General features: G+C 38.1%; 1 protein-coding gene and 1 long non-coding RNA gene across 2 annotated transcripts in view; one reads left to right on the top strand and one right to left on the bottom strand.

The window, feature by feature from the left end:
* rptor (regulatory associated protein of MTOR, complex 1) overlaps positions 1–10309 on the bottom strand; it is a 304247-nt gene that overhangs the window by 269495 nt on the left and 24443 nt on the right. The window lies entirely within an intron of this gene.
* LOC107710276 (uncharacterized) overlaps positions 5574–10309 on the top strand; it is a 9665-nt gene continuing 4929 nt past the window's right edge. Inside the window, exon 1 of the long non-coding RNA XR_001636578.1 lies at positions 5574–5584. This is a non-coding gene — a long non-coding RNA (uncharacterized LOC107710276). The remainder of the gene's footprint in view (positions 5585–10309) is intronic.

Genomic DNA, 10309 nt, shown 5'->3' with positions numbered 1-10309 from the left:
ACATCACAGAGAGGCATTTTCGTTCACCTTTCCTGGCTGGTGAAATGATCTTCCCACAATCGCAGTAATTAAAAGAACACCCGACATGTTATCTGACAGCAACACTAATTTAATGCCATACCCGACCCATTTGACATAAAAACTGGGACCCGAACCGCACATGCATTAAATCTCCTACATGAGATAGGTGATGTTAGAGCGTTGTTGAGAGAGAACAAAAATTTATTGGAAACACACTACCGCCTACCTGACTCTGCCTGAGAGGTAAGGAAAGGTACACTTACCTGAGATTATTTTTTTTTTATATCTCTGAAATATATGATAGTATTCTGGAAAACAATCTTTTAATGTACTATTGAATAAAATATTAGTTAATTATCAAAGAAAGAAAAAATTAATAGCCATAATATGGACTTTTGTAAATGCTGTGATCCTGTGATGCACAGATACTGTGATTTCCTTCTCGAAAACAATCTTTTAATGTACTATTGAATAAAATATTAGTTAATTATCAAAGAAAGAAAAAATTAATAGCCATAATATGGACTTTTGTAAATGCTGTGATCCTGTGATGCACAGATACTGTGATTTCCTTCTCACATTGCTGATTTCACCATTAACTCTTCACCATAACAGTTAATGTTTTTCTATATGGTATCATTGTAATCCTTGACCATCAAAACATAGGGGTAGACATCACCTTTTCTGTGTTATCATGTTTGGTTCAGGAGCTATGACACAAAATACATAATTTGGTTATGGTGGAAAGTAAAATAGTCGCCATGGCAACCACAAAGTGTTTTTGCGATGGCTCCATTTCTGAAAATGTTTAGGGCCGCAAACTATACAAGTGTACCAGGTTTCATGCTTTTATGAAAAAGTGAACATTATTTTCACATATCACCTGCACTACTATGCCGTTTGGACTTCGAAACTCATCAGCTACATTTCAACGTTCGATGGAGAATGTTTTGAGGGAGATGACTGTCAAAAGATGCTTCATGTATATTGATGACATCACCATATATTCTAAAACAAAAGAATAGCATCGTCGATCTGAAAGCAGTGTTGGAGAAATTGCCTAAAGCGGGTTTTAAGCCTGAACATGAAGAAATGTCATTTCTTTCAATGTCGGCTGAAGATCCTGGGGCATCTGGTTTCAGTACACGGAGTGGAGGTGGACCCTGACAAGACTAGAGCCATAACTGAATATTCTGTGCTATCTGATATCCTTTTGTTTGCAAAGGTTCCTGGGACTTGTGGGGTGGCTATTATTATAGCTCACTTTGCGGACATTGCTGCCCCTTTGAATAATTTAAAGTAGTAAGCAAGTTGGAATTGGACACAGGAGTGCCAAAACACTTTTGAGGAACTGAATCAAGCTATTGCAAGCCCTGCTGTTCTAGCCCAGCCCAATTTGTCACTGCCATTCCAGGTCCATACCAATGCAAGTGAGATAGGGTTGGGAGCCATCCTCACTCAGACTATTGAAGATGGTAAGAAGATTATTGCCTATGCTTCAAGAGTGTTGAGGGGTGCTGAAATGAACTATTCGACAACTGAGAAGGAATGCCTGGCAGTGGTCTGGGCTATTGAGAAGTGGAGGCACTACTTAGAAGGAGGAGAATTTGAAGTTTATACTGACCATGCAGCCTTGACCTAGGCCTTTAATTGCCCAAAGATGTCCTCAAGGTTGACAAGATGGATTCTGCGACTACAAGCTTTCAACTTTATAGGAAAGTCCTGTATAGGAAGGGTTGCCTCAACTATGCCCCAGATGCCCTCTCAAGAGTGTATCAAACCTGCTCAGAAGGTATGGCACCATGCATGGTAATGACAAGATCCAAACTCACCAAGGATTTACCTCACAATCTATCTGAGATAGCTAAAGCACAAAAGTGACCCAAACATTCCATCAATGAAAAACAGTAACCATGATCTGCCACAAAAACCAGGGAGGATAATGATGGAGGAACATCAAGGCATCTTATATAGATGAGTACCTCTGAAGCAAGATGGGTATAAATTCCAAGTCATGGTTTCCCAAGTTTTAGATAGATAGTTTTTGCAGTACTTCCATGACAACCACTTGGGTGGACATCTAGGCAGACTAAAAACTCTGGTAAGGGTCTTGGAGGTGGCATAGTGGCCTACTGTCCGTAAGGATGTTTGGGAACATGTCAAGACATGTAACATCTGTCAGAGGTATAAGGGAGAACATTCCAGACCCTCTGGGCTTATGCAGTCAGCGGAAGTTACAGAAGCGGGTCATACTCTGGGGATTGATCTCAAGGGTCCTTTTCCCTTAAGAAAGAAAATAAATACTTTCCTGTTAGTGATTGTTGATTACTATACCAAATGGGTCAAACTTTTTCCATTAAGGGATAGTACAACACCCAGGATAGTGAAGGTACTGAAGGAAGAGATCTTTACCCGGTGGGGGGTTCCTCGATATTTTGTCTCAGAACGGGGGCCTCAATTCACTTCAAATCTTTTGGTTGAACTCTGTAAAGATTAGGGGGGTTGGGCAGAAGCTGACGACCAGCTACCAACCCCAAACAAATTTAACAGAGAGTGAATGAGACCCTGAAGACTATTATTGCGTCCTTTGTTGGAGATAAGCATTCCAACTGGGATCAATGGCTGCCAGAACTAAGGTTTGCCATCAATTCAGCTCATTATGAGTCGATTGGTGTGACTCCTGCTCAGCTGATGCTGGGATGATCACTGAAAGGTCTCCTGGAAAGGCTTTTATATAAACCATAGACTCCAAATCAAGCTGCTCATACCCTGCTAGACCGACAAAGAAGATTAGTAGAAGATGAAGCGTGCAGAATGGGAGTGCAATGTGCCAGAGAGGCCGGATATTATAATGCCCGGCATAAAAATGTGCAGTTTAAACTGGGAGATCTGTTTGTTTCCATTCCCATGCTATCTCTAGTGCACCTAACAGGTTTTCAGCCAAGCCAAATGGAAGGAGCCTGGGAGAGTGGAAGAAATTAGGGCCAGTAAATTACTGCATAAGATGGGGTTTTCCTGAAAAAACTGACAATATTAATGTTGTTAATTTGAAAAGGTACTATGGGCGTAGTCCTCCTATGTCATAGATTGGGGTGGGGACTATGTAGCACCTCTACATATTAATATTTAATTGAGGTCAGTAATATATGTAAAGTGGAAAGAATTAAGATTGTCAAGTCTTCATCTCTTGACTGATAAAACTGTGATGCTATATTAACTCCATTTCCCATAATGATGTGCTGGACTTTCTTGTAACTTCCTGTTTCTTCTTGGTGTCTGGGGATTTTATTTGGTACACAAGGTTCAGTATATGTGGGGGTAGGAACTATAGTTGGGAGAGTTTGTTCTCCTGAGGACCATTTCCAATGGACGAACCACTAGCATACCAAGGGTCTCATTTATAAATGTTGCGTACGCACAAAATGGGCATAGAAATTGCGTACACAATTTTCCACGCACACATCAGGATTTATTTAAAAAAAACTTGGCGTAAATATGTACGCACAGTACGGACATTCTAAACTATGCATGTACACTCTTTTTCCTGGAGTGAGAAAAGTAATGAAGTAATTAAACAATGATTTTAAACTCTGTTCTCATTTTGATATACACATTTATATTAAATATTCCACTCTCATTAATGGAGATAAGCACTGAAATTACATAAAGTCATTATGCAGAAGTTAAACAAAAATTTTATAAATTTAGACATTTATAGTGGATGAGCTTGATCACTTTTCCTGTGGCATGCTATGCTTTAATGACAGCGAGAAGTGCTATAGGTGCACAACAATTCATTTTTTAACTTGCAGATCTCATGTTATGAGAAAATATTTTTAGCGAGAACAATGATCAATGACCAATGATGCGCACTTACTTCGATATTATGGCAGACACTTCTGGATTCGGTGGTCGAACGGTCCATTGTCCAGTTTGAATAGGTCCAATGATAATAGCTTACTGTACAACCACAGCTGCACGGAGGTGTTGATGCCGTGTGAAGGCAACTCCACAACATTATGAAAATATCACTGTATTTGAAGGATACAACTTGAAGAAAACAGTAAGATTTGCATGTTTCCTTTTTAAAATACTTTGTCAGTGAGCGACGAGTCAGACAATTCTATTTACACTGCAATAAATATAGGCTAAAAATAGCTACAAGATGTTCACCTTATCAGCAAAACTGCATAAATTAAATTTGATTTGAATTGTTTAAAACAATTGAAATACTATTTGGCCAGCAGAAAAGAATGAGATCAACTCTATTCTAAAATATTTATCTGAGAACTATTTTAAACAGTTTTGTTTTTATGGATATTTTGATATATTTATTCTAAAACATAAGGATACCGCATGATTTTGAGCAATAAAAATTGTGCAAGGCACAAATGGCATTTATAGTCATGTTAAACATGGTGTCACGTGGATGGGAATATCCATGGAAATGATATGCAGATGAGGTTATGCATAGTAAAACTACGCATTGTTTGCTCCATACATGGTGATTTCGGGGAGGCGACAGGGTGGAGATGCACGTATGCACAATCTTGCCCTGACTGGTATTTATAAAGGGATTTTTGCAGTTTCTGGCATACGCATGGTTTTATAAATCTAAAAACTTTTGTGTGTACGTAAAATCTAGCTTTTGTGCATACGTACACTTTTAGGATGAAATCTACGCAGAGTTTTATAAATGAGACCCCAGGTGTTTATATTTTTTTTCTGTAATCTCGCTAATATTGGGATTTGTTACATAGTTGTACCATAGATCAAATATATTTACCCTAGTAATATTATCAAAACTTACTGAACTGCTCAAATGCAGTAGTGTGACTTAAGTAGACCTGCTGTAGTGTGCAGATTCTAGAAATTATCTGTGCATGTAAGCGAGGAATGTGCAGGGTAGAAATTCAACTGAATTTGTATTAAATATGGTTGTTTTAACCAAGACTATGCTCCATGTAGGAACTGAGCCACACAGACTACAATGGTTGAATCAACAGATGACTTGATCGGAATCATTTGATTAGAATTGCTTTGATCAGGAGAGCCAAATTCCGAAGCAACAATTTACGACCCCAATCCATGTCATGTGGCACCATCTGGACTGAGAATGGCAAACTTCCCCCAGAGTTTAATTAACCTCAAACAAAGAAACCCTTTTAACTCAAGGAATAACCATTCAAATTTATGTTGTTTTAAACCAAGAACAAATGGTCAAAAGCACAGCTCCGCTCATGAACGCTTCTTTATCAGATCAAATGAAAATGCCATCGAAACTTTTCTGAAGACAGTCGGTTCCCTTCAGAGATACATTTATATAAAACACCCGCGCCGTGTTATGATTTTGAAACGTGCAGTGCTCATGTTTATTCAACGAAGTCAAACGGCACCAATAAATCAATGTATGGGAAACTGGTAATGTATATCGAAATATCGGAAATGTGTTTAAAAATCATATCACTGTTATTGAAAAAAATGATATCGCGATACATATTGATATTGAATTATTGTCCAGCCCTAGCACAGCGTGACTCAAAGAAATTCATGTAAACACCTGGTGATTCTTCCCCACTCAAGACAAAGAGATAACACAGACCTTGCCTTAAAGGACCAAATCCTCTCTAAAACCCAGAAACTCTCACTAAATATTAAAATGCATCAGATCATCCTCAAAACGATGATAAAGGGTTTATACTCAAATGTAATTTCATTGCATAACTCAATTTCATGTCTGAAACCCATATATGTGAACATTATGCTTTGATCATGCATTACGCATGAAATTATTACTAACTATTGAATGGTTTATCGCAAGTGTATCTTGTTTGGTATGAGTGAGTAAATCTCTTTCTCTTCCTTCCATTTCTTTAATCATGATGTTAATCAAACCTGTGTAAAATGCATCACATTCACATTATAAAATTCATGTTTAAATTGTACCTAGTTAAGAGCAAGAAAATTCGAGCCCACATGACTAAGAGATAACATGCTGATTTACAGTGATGGGAGGAAAAACAGTCACCCCCTGAACCAAAGACAATACCTGATTGGTCAGAGCTCCACTTGGGGCCAGAACAATCAGCTGGGTTAAAAACCCAATACTCAGAAGAGAAGATACAGAGAGAGAATCAGATCCAGACCGAGACTCAGACTCGGGCTCAGACTCTCCCACCTTAAGATGGGTTAAGACCGGACAACATCCCATCTAACTTCTTTCTCTTCTTTAGTTTCTTCCTTTTCTTTCCGTCGAGAGTCCCATTTAAGTTAAGCTTCGCTGCTAAGCTGCAGTCTATACGACTATAGCCTTTGCCCGCCTCAAACTTTAAGTGACCACAAGACTCCGCTCCACTAGACCAACACCACAACCTGATTGGCCTCCCAAGACGTCACGCCAGCGACGAACAGACCACCAGTGTACCCACGTGGGAACTCCGTCAACAACGGACACCACAGAAGGAATCCCCATTCAAAGAGACGCAATAAACGCAAGTAATGCCTCTCATGCTGAACAGGTGCACAGCTTTGATTTAATAATCCCGCCTAAGAAATGATAGAAGGGTTGAATTAATGATTGATGTTTCACTCAGTTAGGTCTTACAAAACTTGGGATTACATCATTTCACACTCTTAAACTCTTTCTTCCTCACTTTCCTCCTTTCTGCAACTCGTGTGAATATGTGTGTGGGTGTGTTTATGTTAGGTGCTAGTTGTATGTGTTAGATTAGTCAATAAAGTCTCGTTTGTATTTAAAGAGAAGTGTCTTGTGTTATGTTTATCAATTTACTGTCTTAATCTGCCGATTTTATTACCGTGCTAAAAGATTCCGTGCTAAACGGAATCGCGGAATCCAGTCATATAAATGGAATTTACTGTATGACGCGGAATGTCACGGAATTTATCAAAGTTTGGATGAATTAATTAAAAGTAGGTCAGTACACTTAAATAGAGTCGCGATATGGACTAGTATCTGTAAATATTAAGCCGCAAAAACACTATTTAAATATGAATCCTGCATGTTCTGTGTGTCTCCGTGTATGTAAATGGCACAGACGCGCAGTTTTGTTTTCAACACATACAAAGTGTGCGACGCTCGCGGTGATTTCAGCTTCTGTCGTCTCATGAGGACATAAATACATGAACAACATCTCCAGAACTGCGCTGACTCCCTCTAAGAGTCACTTCATGATCATTTGACAGTTTAATTTGAGTAAAACTATCGCAGTGTTTCCCACAGACTTACACTCTATTTGTGGCGGCATACAGTATATGCAAATTCATTCTCTGTCAGCAGGAGGCGCTGTTGGAGTGGTAGAGATCAAGTTTTCCCCGGTAACGGCTGTACACAAAGCAGCGCTCCACTCACAAATGCTGCTTTATCAGACATTACATGCAAGATGAAATGAAAATGACATCCAAAATTTTTTGAAGACAGTCGGGTTCCTTCAGAAATACAGTGATATAAAAACACCCGCACCGGGTTTCAATTTTGAAACGTGCAGTGCTCAGGTTTATTCAACGAAGTCAAAGCCTTTTGGAAAATCTATTTGTGGCGGTCAGTTTTGATATTAAAAGCGCCACAAATAAATCAATGTATGGGAAACACTTACCAGAGGCTACAGAAACTTAAAAGTTCCTCATGGCAACCCGTCAAAATATAAGTTTGGGTTAGCTTAAAGAAATTATCCGATATATATTACTGTGGTGCTCGCCAAGCTGTTTAGCTGTAGTACAGTATTCATAGGCTTAATCATGAAGCATACAGTGGCCCCACTTTTATCTCCCTTTATATTACCCTTATTGCAGATGGATGCACAGAGGAAGACAAGAGTAAGAAGTGCAGTGTGGGAGTACTACACAACCAACACCACGGAAGGCAGTTTTTGTCAGAGCCTTGTTATTTTTAATTTTGACATTAATTTTCATTTTTACACCAGACATATATATCGGTTCAAAATATTGGTTATCGGTCTACCTGATCTGTAATAATCGGTATCGGCCCTGAAAAACGCATATCGGTCGACCCTTAAACTAGGGCTTGGTAAAAAATGTTGATTTTAATCGATTCTCATTTTTATGAAATGATATTGATTCATAAATCCCAAGAATCGATTAGTCAAGCCTGTCAGTCAGATAATGAATGGAACATTGTACCGCGCCTCCCATCCAATAAATTGCAATAAGTTTTGTTATTTGTTACTTATGATATGAAACAAAGTCTCAGATTTCAAATTATGTCCATTTTATTACAATATTCAAATATCAAATATTAAATAGTGACAGATCGCTGTAGCACCTCGATTAGGAACGGCAGCGTGACCTGATCATCTCCTCCGCTTTAATAGCAGTTACAGCATGAAATAAACATGAATGAACATCTGAAGGTATGTCAAAAGAAAGAGTACAACTTACCGAAATCCGTATCCTGTCTCATATAATCGCTCTATCAGTGGTTCAAACGCGGAAAAGACAACAATAGCTTGTAAAAAATGTGTCACGTCACATTTACCAAAGAAAAACATATTCGGTGACCATGAACTCATTAGTCAGCTAGAAAAATGAACTCTAGAGAGGAGCATTTTGCTAAATATGCACCATATAACACATTCATTATAATTTTTTACTGTTCTTCAATATTTAATTTATGTTTGAATAAATCTGTCAAGTTTTTGTGATAACCACCATTTAAATGATTTAAATTAGAGTAGAAATATAATTATGTAATCTAAAGTTAAAGTTAGTATTATTAACTTTAATATTACAAAAATTATATTGAGTATATTTTAAGTGTTTGTATACAAATACACGAATCGAATAAAATCGAAAGCTTGTGAAGGATAATCGAATTGAATCGAATTGTGAAATTTGTGTCAAAACCCAGCTTATGACATACCAGGAAATTCCTTATCAACCTTATCGAACAAAGGCATGGAGCTATCGCTGTAGATGAAAAAAAGCATAAACATTTTGACTAATGAAACATGAAAACCATAAACACACGACTGCGACAATATATGCTTGATGTGTATTTTTCAAGCCATCTTTATTTTCACAACAATAAAGTAAATTAATAATGCAGTGATAATTGACACATACTTTATTACAGTTTAGAAATTACACAGTGTATTTTCTACCTTATCAAGTGTTATAGTGGCTTAAAAAACGCATGCTATTACTTTTTACATTGTATAAAATCCAGTGCTGGAGGTAACGAATTACAAATACTCACGTGACTGTCATTAAGTAGTTTTTCGGGTACTTGTACTTACGTGAGTATATTTTTAAGTCATACTTAAGTAAACTTAAGTACAAATTTGATTAATTTGTACTTAAGTACAAATTAATCAAAGTAATCTACTTGACTAGTGACTTGATCTCGCGATATTAAAATGTGATGATATTTCTCGTCAAGGTGAAAAGCTGTCTCGCGATATCGTCATGACTGAGTCTGAGGGTGAAATTAGCATGGAAGATGCCACCGCTACGTTCGCTTCCACTGTCGTTTTGCTTTTTTATAGAAATAAAAAACATTTACTTCAGTTGGATAACAGTCGCTTCTATTCTAAACTGAAAGCATCTGCTCTGTTCATCCAGCACAAGCTGCAGAGTCGCGCACAGTGCAGCAGGAATCAGAGTTCACTGACTCACACAAGAGTAAGGCGAGATGACTGACAAGACCATGAAGGAGGATTCGTTGTGCAACAGAGCCCAAGCGTCTCATCTTGTAGAACGCGTGATGGCAAATTCGAAAAAGCAAGTAAAACACGAGAGAGCATTCAAAAACTCATTTAATTCTCTGCATTTTGAGAGCAGCCCCATGATGTGCGCAAATTAGGTTACATATAATACCTCCCAATATCAAACCCATCTTAGGCTGGGCTGTGTATTTGTAACCATCGGCTTCCCAAGACGTCAATTCAACGACTACTGAACTTCCAGCCAATCAGCAACCTCGGGGAAACCCCCTTTTCTGCAAGGACTACAACAAAGGGAACCCCCCTACACAGGCAACGCAAGTACCTCCAGATTCTAGCTGAACTGGTGCATTTAATATAAATTAACCTCATTGAGGAACTCAATTCGAGGGTTAATTAAGTGATTGATGGTTGTTCAGGTCTAGGCAATTGCACATCTTGCTGTAAACTTGGGATTTCACATTTTCATTCTCTTAAACTCATTCTTTCCTCACTTTCTCCCTTCCTGCAACTTGTATGAATGTGTGAGTGCATGTGTTTATGTGTTAGATTAGTTTATATGTCTTAGATTTATCCAATAAAGCCTTATT

This window comes from Sinocyclocheilus rhinocerous, unplaced genomic scaffold (assembly GCF_001515625.1).
Source record: "Sinocyclocheilus rhinocerous isolate Xijiao unplaced genomic scaffold, SAMN03320098_v1.1 scaffold567, whole genome shotgun sequence".
Lineage (NCBI taxonomy): Eukaryota > Metazoa > Chordata > Actinopteri > Cypriniformes > Cyprinidae > Sinocyclocheilus > Sinocyclocheilus rhinocerous.
Note: the sequence above shows the minus strand (reverse complement) of the source record. Positions and strands in the feature narration are given on the sequence as shown.